Raw genomic sequence first — 11,852 nt, 5'->3', positions numbered from 1 at the left:
GATCTACAAATTATTGAATTTCAATAATTTATTTTTTTTTTAACGGCGACTTTCTCAGTTAAGCGGTATCGCGACCGCAATGCGACCCCACCACCACTCAGGCCAGACTATGTTGACATTATCGGGACCCACGCTGGCATCCAAGTGGCTTGGCGTTCCCGGTAAAACCCAGTTGGCTCACCCCGCCCGAAGGCACGACAGGTTTTTATGCTCTGGGAAAATCCGGTCGGCATCAAGGATCGAACCCAGGACACCCGGGTCTCCCATCACTTGCCTGGCCAACTGGGCTAGCCCAGCTGGTTAATTTCAAAAATTTATTACTATTATTTTTGCGTAACTAATTATGTTAAATGATAAGTATGTAAGTTTATTACAAGGTAAGCTCATTGCACGATTTAAATAAATAGTTATGTTCAGATTTTTGCACTCTAATTAATTAAAATGCATTTATGTCACTGTTTTAATATGGTTTACATAGTCAAAGTCGTCTTTATTTATATGAAATTAAGATAGATGATTCCAACCTTTTTTTCAACAAATTAAAGATAAATTGTATTCCCAGACAAACGTAACAAGAAGATTAGTTGATGCAATTAGTCAAACAATACATCAAAATGTAATGGTAGTGAGTTAGAAATCAATACCGACGCATAAATATGCTTGATTCATGGCATAGATCTACCTAGACAATCTTTGTATAGATAAGGGATCGTGAAACTAATTAAGTTTTGTATATGAGGTTTGGGCTTGTGATTTTTTTATTAAACCGGCTTCAGTTTAGATGCTAGCTTGTTTTTGATATTTTAACGAGCTAATTTTGAGTATCTCACAAGAAAGTTGACTCGTTTAACACTATTATTTTGACCCACTTTACATTTTCACATATTTTCATGTTAATCATTTTAGTTGTATAGACCATCCCAAATAGGAGGCGTCAAAATTGGCTCTACATAATCACATGCCCATCCCACACGAGGTTTTTTCCTCTTACGACAAACCAAACTTCAAAATGCTCCACGATTTCTTTCATTCACTCACAAAACCCCATTTGGTTGTTCTTATACAAGAACATCAGTATTCCATCTTTCCTTTGTGTCATGCTCTTATAAAAAAACATCTCAAAATGACCATTGTTAATGCTCTTATATTCCTTATAAATAATCTTATAAACACCCGGCATATACACTTATAAAATGAACCTTAATTCTTGTTGTTACACCAAAGGGCTTTTGGCTTGCGGTATCAAGACCTTGAATATTGCTTTGTCAATCACAACATGCGGTGTAAGCAAAAATTGAATCATAACTTAGAATCGAACTGTTAGCCAAAATTAACTATAATCGAGCAAAACCGACAGTTATTCTTATGCTTAACATATCTTCGTTAACCGATTTAACAAACCTAACCTTGTATTTTTATGTTTTCGGAAGTTTATAACTCAATTACAATCTTTTATACCTCTTTATCCAACTTCGAACATTTAAACCCAAGTTAGCAACTCTCCATAGCACAGCTTCGAAATTTCATATACGAGCTTGAAAACTATAACTGAACCAATTATAACTATAACAAAAAAAAAATCACTAGCTTAGTCTAGTGACAAAGATGCATGCTTTTAACCAAAGGTTATGGACATATGGAGTAAAAGCAAGAGTAATGAGAAAATATATTAACCATTAAAAAACAACTAGAGCATAAAATTCACATTGGACACTTAATAAAATTTAATTAAAACTGACTATGATTAAGGTTGTGTTTGTTTTTGTTTAAAACATCTGCAGGAGGCTTATGTCTGCGGGCGCGCAGACATAAGCTTCTGAAAACTGTTTGTTTTTTTTTCTAAATAAAATCTGCAAACTGCTTTTATGGTCTTAAAAAAGAAGCTATTTTTCAACTTCTTCACACATCTTTACACTTCTTAACATCCTACCAACACCCAATGTCCAACACCACCACCACCCATCATGCGCCGCCACCACCACCACCGTCCACCGCCACCACCACCCACCACCACCACCCGCCACCACCACCACCCACCACCACCACCACCACCGTCCGCCGCAACCACCACCCACCACCACCGTCCGCCGCCACCACCCACCGTCCGCCGCCACCACCGTTCATCACCACCACCGTCCGCCACCACCGTCCATCACCACGACCACCACCCACCACCGTCCGCCACCACCACCACCACCACCCACCACCGTCCGCCACCACCACCACCCGCCACCCACCGTCCGCCACCACCACCACCCCCCACCGTCCCCCACCACCACCCGCCACCACCGTCCCCCACCACCATCGTCCATCACCACGACCACCACCCACCACCGTCCGCCACCACCACCACCACCACCCACCACCGTCCGCCACCACCACCACCCGCCACCCACCGTCCGCCACCACCACCACCCCCCACCGTCCCCCACCACCACCCGCCACCACCGTCCCCCACCACCACCGTCCGCCACCACCACCCACCGTCCGCCGCCACCACCGTCCATCACCGCCACCACCCACCACCACCCACCACCACCGTTCATCACCGCCACCACCACCCACCCATCGGCCACAACCATCGTCCACTACCACCATCCACCACCCACCACCACCATCCATCACCACCACCACCACCCACCCGTCGCCCACAACCATCGTCCACTACCACCACCCATCGTCCTCCACCACCACCACCACCTACCGTCCACCACCAACACCGTCGACCACCTACCATCATCACCATCGACCACCTACCACCATCACCACCACCACCCACCGTCCGCCACCACCACCCACCACCACCACCTACCGTCCGCCACCAACACCGTCCACCACCCACCACCATCACTGTCCATCACCACCACCACCCACCGTCCGCCATCACCACCGTCTACTGCCCACCACCAACTATTTTACTAGTCTACGGACGTTAAATGATTTCTATCTACTGTGATATGTATGATAGATAATTAATTTTCAGCTTATGCAGACGATACCCAGTTTATAAAACAGATAGTATTATACTTTCAGATTGCAGACCTTCAGACCACATCTTCAGTTGCAGACATGAAATCAGATTACAGACAGTTTTTGTATTAAAAAACAAACAGCACCTAACTAGACATTCGGTTATCGTTGCCGTAAAAAGAAATTAAAAGAAAATAAAGAGAAGTTAAACATAAAAAAGAGTGTTATTGTATATTTTTATAGCTCATTGCTTGTTTGTTTATTAGGTTTCAATTCAATCTCTTTCCTCCCTCCTTCCTCACACCCCGCCGCCAACCAGCCCCCACATCCTTCAACCGCGTTTTTCCTTAAAACCATTTTTTAAATCTCTACAAATCTCAATCCAATTCTCTCTCACTCACTCACTTACACACATCTCATGTGTTGTTAATTGAAAATTAACACACTTTATTCATAATATAATTATAATAATTATGGCTGAAACCAACGAAGACAAGCTCATCGCCGTCGCCCGTCACATCGCCAAAACCCTAGGCCACACCGACACCGCCGTCACCGACGACATCCTCCAAATCTTCTCCAACTTCGACGGCAGATTCAAAGAGAAGCTCACCGGAAGCCTCGATTTCGACGGCGCACTTTCACTTGACCACACGTTAAAAACCCTTGACCGCCGCGTTTCTAAATACCTAACCGTTGACCACCCCATCTGGTCAAACTCCGCCGACGCCTCGTTGTTTTTAGCTTCCGTTGACGAGCTGATTACCGTCATTCATGAGTGGAGCGTCATCTCCGACGACGCTGACGTCACGTCGTGTCTCGATCGAGCTGAGGATTTGCTCCGGCGGTGTGTGTTTAGGCTCGAAGATGAGTTTAAACGGTTGATTGAAGATTCCGGCAACTCCGCCGAAGTTCACGACGGCGGTTACGGAGATTCGGATTCCGACGACGGATTTGATGACGTGGAAGCTGACGTCACTGTTCCGGTAGCACGTCCGGTGACGGACTATAATATCACGATTGATGCACTATCCTCCGGTACGGTGAAAAACCTACACGATATATCGAACCGGATGATTGCAGCCGGTTACTGGAAGGAGTGTTCGTTAGCTTACAGTACTTGCCGGAGAGAATTTATAGCCGAAAGTATTTCGAGATTAGGGTTTCTAGGGTTAGGGTTACAAAACAACGATGACGAAATCGAGAAATGGATTAAAACAATTAATATGGCGGTTAGAGTGTTTTACCCAAGCGAGCAGCGCCTATGTGAATTAGTCTTTGGTTCGTCGTCCGCCACGGCAGCTGCGGCCGCCGATCTGTCGTTTATGGACACGTGTCGGGTTTCGGTTATGGAGCTGCTTAATTTCGCTAATGGAATTGCGATGGGAAGTAGGTCGCCCGAACGGTTGTTTAAGATACTTGATGTGTATGATGCGGTGAACGCGCTGGTACCGGAATTTCATATATTGTTTTCGGGGCATTATTGTTTGTTTATAAGAAAGGAAGCGGTTGCGGTTTGTAATAGGTTAAGTGAATCAATTAGAGGCATTTTTGTTGAGTTAGAGAACTTGATTCGGCGTGATCCGGCTAAGGCTGCGGTCCCTGGTGGCGGCCTTCACCCGATCACTCGTTATGTTATGAATTACCTTCGTGCAGCGTGTTCTAGACCGACATTAAGAGAAGTTCTTGACGATAATGTTGACCAGTCAGGGACTTCCATGTCGTCTTCATTGTCGGTTCAACTAGCGTGGATAATGGAAGTTCTAGAGAGCAATTTGGAGTCAAAATCGAAGGCGTATCGAGACCCTGCGTTAGCGTCTGTGTTCATGATGAACAATGGGAGGTACATTGTGCAAAAGGTTAAAGATGATGAGCTTGGTTCTCTTCTCGGAGACGATTGGATTCGAGTAGAGAAATCGAAAGTGAGACAACATCATGTCAATTATCAAAGGGCATCATGGCATAAGATTCTCAACACTTTGAAACTTGACAACAGTAACCTGTCTTCGAATTCGAATCTTGCTTCGAAAGTATTAAAAGAAAAGCTTAAGCTTTTCAATTCGCAGTTTGTTGAGACTTGCAGAACTCAATCCACATGGGTTGTGTTTGATGAACAATTGCGGGAAGAACTGAAGGTTTCGGTGGCGGGAACTTTGCTTCCGGCTTATAGGAACTTTCTTGGGAGGTTTAATGGTGTTCAAGATATCGGGAAGTATGCGGATAAGCATGTTAAATTTAGTGTTGAAAATGTTGAAGCTCGGATTGATGATTTGTTTCAGGCGACCGCAGTGGCGGGGAGTGGTCGGAAGTGAATTTGATTGATTCAAGTTAGTGTTAGATTGTGTTGTAACATATTGTTGTATGTAATTGTACACAATGTTTTGGTGTTAGTTTATGGGTTATTTGTTTACTAGGTTATGGTCATTTGTATCTAGTTAGTGTTGATCTATCTATGGCTTGGTTGGTTCTTGAGCAAAGATTATTATTAAACTTGTGTTGCATTTTTGAATCTAAGATTGAATGATATATTATGTAAGATTGAAGAGTTAACAAAAGGGATTATCAACTTAATGATGGTTAGATGGACATTGCTAAGGCTATTGAGAGGTCAAAGTCAAATTGTTGGGTTAGAAACTTTGATGGACATTGGTAAGACTTTTGGAATGTTTAAATCAAGTGGTTGGGTTTTTGGTTGACCTTTAACATGGGTTAGTGCATATCACACGTAAAAAGAACCAATGAAGGGTTGGTTGATGCATGAATTTGTTGTTTTTGCTAAACTTATGTGTACACGTTATACATTTGTGGGGCTAGCTTACTTGGACACATATCTCATGGGAGATCCCAGAAAACCTGGACAATACGAGGAGTTTAGAATTATTGGTGTAAGAGGAGTTTGAGTATGGAGTAACATTTGTCGTTTAAAAATAATTAAATAAAATGCTCAATGCATGGTTCGATCATAAATTATGACATCTCACATCGGTTGGGGAGGAGAACTAAGCCTTCTTTATAAGGAGGTGGATACCTTCCCCATCATAACACGTTTTGGACGCTTAATGATAGTGGATGAGAGGAGAACTCCACAGTTAATCGTGCTCAGGTGGGAGCATTATCAGGATGGGTGACCTCCTAGGAAGTCTCCACCTGGGCAACCAAAAGCAAATCCATGAGGCGATGGTGGTACGTCCCGGCCAAAGCGGACAATATTATGATGTGGCGGTAGCTAGGCTGTTACAGATTGTGACATCCCACATCGGTTGGGGAGGAGAACTAATCCTTCTTTATAAGGAGGTGGATACCTTCCCCATCATAACGCGTTTTGGGCGCTTAATGGTAGTGGATGAGAGGAGAACTCCACAGTTAAGCGTGCTCAGATGGGAGCATTATCAGGATGGGTGACCTCATGGGAAGTCTCCACCTGGGCAACCAAAAGCAAATTCGTGAGGCGATGGTGGTACGTCCCGGCCAAAGCGGGCAATAGTATGATGTGGCGGTAGCTGGGCTGTTACAGATGGTATCAGAGCCACTCTTGTGCCGTTCGGGATGGTGGGGCAAACCTCATCAGAGACGGTGAGTCCCCGGGGGTGTCGCGAGGTACACTTTAGGCAAATCCCACATCCTAGATTGGATGGTGGGGCAAACCTCATCGAGGACAATGAGTCCAAAAGGGGGGGGGGGTGTTTGTAACACCCTAGGCAAATCCCACATCGATCGTGGACAAGAGAGATCCTTGGTTCATAAGTAAATTTCCCGCCTCTTAAATCACCAACGCGTTTTAGGCTTAATGGTGGTGGACGAGAGGAGATTAATGGTGGTGGACGAGAGGAGAGCTCCACAGTTAAGCGTGCCCAGGTGGGAGTAGTAGCAGGATGTGTGACCTCCTGGGAAGTCTCCACCTGGGGCAACCAAAAACAAATCCGTGAGCTCTTCGTGGACAAAGCGGACAATATTGGTGACGTGAGGGGCCGGATGTTACATAAATTCATCATGTCTTGGTAAACCAGATACGACAATGTGCAAAACTCAAGTCAAACACCGGATCATCAATATTAAGGCTACAAGATTTAATTTAAACTTAAACCAAGCTTTTGATGGCTTTACGGTTTAAAGTGTACTTTATATAAAGTTAAACTAGTAATTTAAAGTTATCAAAAACTTTTATGAGGAAATGTTGGCTCAAATGTTTCATTTGAGGAGAAATCAATAAATGATCTCACCATGAAAATGAAAAGCTATGTACTTATTATACAACTTGATTTACCAACTTTCCTAAATGTTTTAAAAATCAAACTTAAACGATATCGTCAAAGTATATATCATAAAATAATTCTAGGATTAATTAAATTCTTAATTACTAATAAGGTATAAATCTTATACTATTAATTGTTTATTGGATTACATCGAAACAGAAGGCAAGCGGGCAACAAGCTGCGCCGCTACTCCTTTTTTAATCGCAAAACTCAATTTTTTAAAAACTATATTTGCTGATCTTGGAGTCATAACATTACTATGCATGACCCGCTGAACACGGGTAAGTAGCTCCACAGCTTCAGGCGCGAGGAAACCAAAAGTGTCAAAAGCAAAAGGAATAAATACATGCTATCAACCAGCATCTTTTAATCTAAGAATCCTAAAACAAATGGTATGATCAAGTCAATTAACCTTTTAAGAGAAAAATTATTAAAATCTGTATAAAGCTGTTAAGACAAGATTAAATTATGGCACCAAGTGTAGAAAACAGGTAAAACCTAAAACATACATGTTTGACCCAATCACAATTAAAAAAACCCATTCACGAGACGGAATAAAATACCTGTTTAATCCGTTAGAGATTAAAACACCAGCGATTTAACCTATTAGAGATAATGAAAGTAGCATTTTTACCCATTAGAGATGAAGACATCATTTTCTTAATATCATCGCAAAATCTTGGTTGTGCAATATAACTTCTTTAATGTTAAATTAGTAACATAATTACCACATCCAAAGTGCAATCATGGCATCATAAAAAAAATTCAAATCATTAAGGCATTTCATTGAGCACTTGTTAAGTTGGTATATGTTTCATGTAACAGTTTACAATGCTATATTGTCATTTACTTATACTTATTGCCATCAAAGAAGAAACTTAATTTAATTTAATGCATTTAAATTTCAAACTGTACCATATTTAAATTTCAAACTGTACCATGCCTAATTAGAGGTGCACAAATCATGTATTATAAAAACTCGGGTTCGGGTATGAAACCGGGTTCAGGTATGATCGGATATTAGTAATACCTGGGTCGGGTTCGAGTCCGAGTATTGGCTTGAAAAACCATACCCTATATACCGGGTCTTCAATACCCAGGTATTTGAATACCCTATTTCCGGGTATTGAAAAAAACAATTTTCCGGGTATTAAAAAAACCATTTTTTTGTAGCGTTCTTCTGTTAACGGGCCTGCTTCATTTTTTTTTTATTCTAACTCTATTTTTTTGTATACAAACTTCAAAGTTCATTTAAACATATGTAAACAACTAAACAATGATATAAAAACATATATTTTATATGTTTTAAACTGTTGTTTGGTATATCAATAAGCGCTGCTCTAAACAAGTATTTATATCAAATATATGCTTAAAAAATCTGTTGGAGAACGCCTATAGATCTGTGGGTAGCCACACAACCACGTTAAGTGCCACACAGACACATGTGCACAAACACTAATACCCGGGTATGCAAAAAAATCCAGTTCGGGGATGCAAAAACCCCGGGTTGAGGGTATAATTATAACCGGGTTTCGGGTATAACTAGAACCGGGTTTTGGCTATTATCGGGTACGGTTCGGGTTCGGGTTTCAGCATTGAAAGTCATACCCTATTCGTACCCTGAGGGTAGGGTCGTGTTCGGGTATTAAAAACCCGGGTTTAAAAAAACCGTTCTTGGATCTTTTTCTAGTCCGGTTCCGGGTTCAGGTTTTTTGTGCACCTCTATGCGACTATGCCTAATGTTTCACTAGGGTGATCGGACTCCAATTTTCTTTTCCTGTCTAGATGCGGCCCAACAGTGTATCGGCCCAAAGAAGCATTTCGGTCCATTCTCTATTAAGCCCACAAGTTTGGCAGACCACGACGGCACGACCCAACAGTATGTAAGTCCTTTGCGTTATCACATTCCACTCTAGAAGGTTAGCATGTCACATTCAATTATGTTATCCAATATGAAACTATAGTAGTTTATTTTCAGCTATATCATTCCCATATGGAATGTAGTTGACAATAATCATTTTTACTTTCAGTTAAATCACTATGCTTTGAAACTCTAGCTCATATATTATAGAATCCGTTCGATGAATTACTATTATATTAGTTACTTTACAACAATGATCAGATTTGGTGTTACATTACATTGATGTTGGACTAACAGACTATATAGTCTTTGTGTTTGCATTGTTGTCGGACATTACATACTATCATTCTGTTTTTCTTTATATGTCAGTCGGACATTTCTTTGTAGTTTGTACATGGGATGCTGTGCATGTTTATCACGATGAGCAACGAGTGCCAGTGCGTTTATAAGTGTTGAAATATATGAATATGTATTTTTGTTTCAATTCAATGTCAAACATATAAATATATAATCGTATAAAATATTCCGTACAATTCAATATCAGACATATCTAGGATAGGCTGTTTGGTGTTAATTGTTTCTCTAATATATTTTTTGGTTGTGTTGTATGTCTATGAATATCTGAGCTGGTGATGGATTGGGCTGATGCTGCTGGGCTTATTCATTGGGCCGTTCTCTTTTGTATATGTGCACGGGTCGGAGAGTTGATAGAGTCCAAATACCTATACTGGAGTAATATATAAAGAAGAGAAAGAAGTTGAAACCGGCTGATTGGATTTTATATTTTTTTCATCTATCATGTCTCTCATATTGATCTCACTCTCCCTCAAGTTAGGGTTTATAGTTTGTTCATTTGTGTTCTTTGAGTTTCGTTGTCCAGATCACAATTATGATCTTAGTTTGTATATTATCTTAATTCAGATTCAGTTTTCATGACAACAAGCCTTTCTTAAGCTTTTACTAATGTAATTAACAACACTTGTTTTAAATACCAACATGAAGCAGTTAAGTTAAATATGTTATTATTATAAGAAACGATATCTGATGCAATAAATTGCAAAAGCTTGATGCCTGGAAACACGGAGCAAATCTGATAAATAGTAAAATAATAATAATGAGTTAGGTTCAAATAAGAAGTTTGATTTTCACAAGAAGACTAGGATGGAGGGTATTTTAGTCTAACACCTTAATATCAAAACCCACTTACTTTAATCTTAAAATCCACTTACATTAATTTCAAAAACCCACTTACACAAAACCCAATTACATCTTCATTCATCTCCTACAACCATCACCACTCCACCGCCCACCGCCACCACAACCGTCACCCACCGCCACCACCTCGTCGAAAAAGTCCGAAAAAACACAATGGAAAACACTATGAAAAACACAATGGAAAAAAACACTATGAAAAAAAAAACACAATGATAAAAACACAAAAAAAAAACACAATTGCATGACACAATGGAAAAAACACAATGAAAAATACTATTGTATAACACAGTTTTGTAAAACACAATTTGGTAAAACACAATTTGTAAAAACCCACTAATTTTTTTTAATTTTTATATTACAATATGGTACTTATATAAAAGATAAAAAGACACTCGTTATTATGGTGAAATTGTTTTCAATAAAAACGTCAAAAAGTTATAGACATTTTAAAATGATGGAGGACTTTGGCATGTGCCTTGCATGTGAAGAGGGAAACTCAATAAATGTGTTATTCCTTTTATGTCCTTTACCTAGTGTTCACACTTGATTTCCCTCTAAACTAATCTCAACCCTCTATATTCAAAATCAATGAACAAAATTACTTCTTATCCTTCCTACAAAAACCATATTTCATATTATAACCTAACCCTAATAATAATAGCAATTCTGTGACTCCTCATAAGTCATAACATCTCCAACTTCAGATTCTTGAATCTTGGTTCTTACCAGTCACCAGCTTATGATTTTTTCTATTTTTTTTTTAATTGTTAAAATCTCTGAAAAAAGATTTGCAAATATATGCATGCCTCGCTGGAAACGGATTGACTATAGGATGTCGAGCCATCCAATCAACCACTCATTATTCAACTATATATATAATGTTAAAATAAGGTAAATAATTTGTCATGGAAGCTTATCCCTCAAATTTTAGTTTTAAAAATATGGGTTATAAAATGGAATAATTTCAAAATATGCAGTAAACAACAACATTCAAATCAAATTTGAAATTTCATCAATAGCAAAACTATTGATAAAATCGGAAAAAGATGGAATGAATGCTAACATTACCTTTATTCATGATAATATTAAGTCTGCCTCAAAAGAGACTCTTACTTCCACATATGATTTACTACATAAACAATAAGGGAAATAACAAAAATAGATAGGTCGGACACGCATACAACATATTAACAGAACCATCATACAACTTTTTACACATATTGGACAACGTCTTTTGAAGAAACACTAGGTGAACCCACAGGCAGATTATAGATAATCTGGGGGTTAAGTAATGTTTCCCACGAATGAGGTCCAGCAGAGAAGGTTGTTCTTCAGGGGACCTGCAAAACAGACACCGTAAGCTCGTCACTGAGAAGGGGGGGGGGGTTCCTCCTTGTGACCACCCTCCGGCGTGAGAATCAGACTAGATTGCTCTGAATATAAGTGTATATTAAGAGATTGCTAGATAAGATTGAGATAACAGATGATGTCCTTACCATTCCAAGGTGTTGGAGTATTTATAGCCGAAGGTAGGTTTCCAAGCAGGTACAGCC

General features: G+C 40.1%; 1 pseudogene; it reads left to right on the top strand.

Annotated features, from left to right (window-relative positions):
• Positions 1 to 3,443: 3,443 nt before the first annotated feature.
• LOC143632658 (exocyst complex component EXO70B1 pseudogene) lies at positions 3,444 to 5,447 on the top strand (annotated as a pseudogene).
• The last annotated feature ends 6,405 nt before the right edge of the window (positions 5,448 to 11,852 follow it).

Source organism: Bidens hawaiensis, unplaced genomic scaffold (assembly GCF_021521415.1).
Source record: "Bidens hawaiensis isolate Kalapana, Puna unplaced genomic scaffold, B.hawaiensis_p1.1 tig00006520_1, whole genome shotgun sequence".
Lineage (NCBI taxonomy): Eukaryota > Viridiplantae > Streptophyta > Magnoliopsida > Asterales > Asteraceae > Bidens > Bidens hawaiensis.
This window is presented reverse-complemented; position numbering and strand designations above follow the sequence as displayed.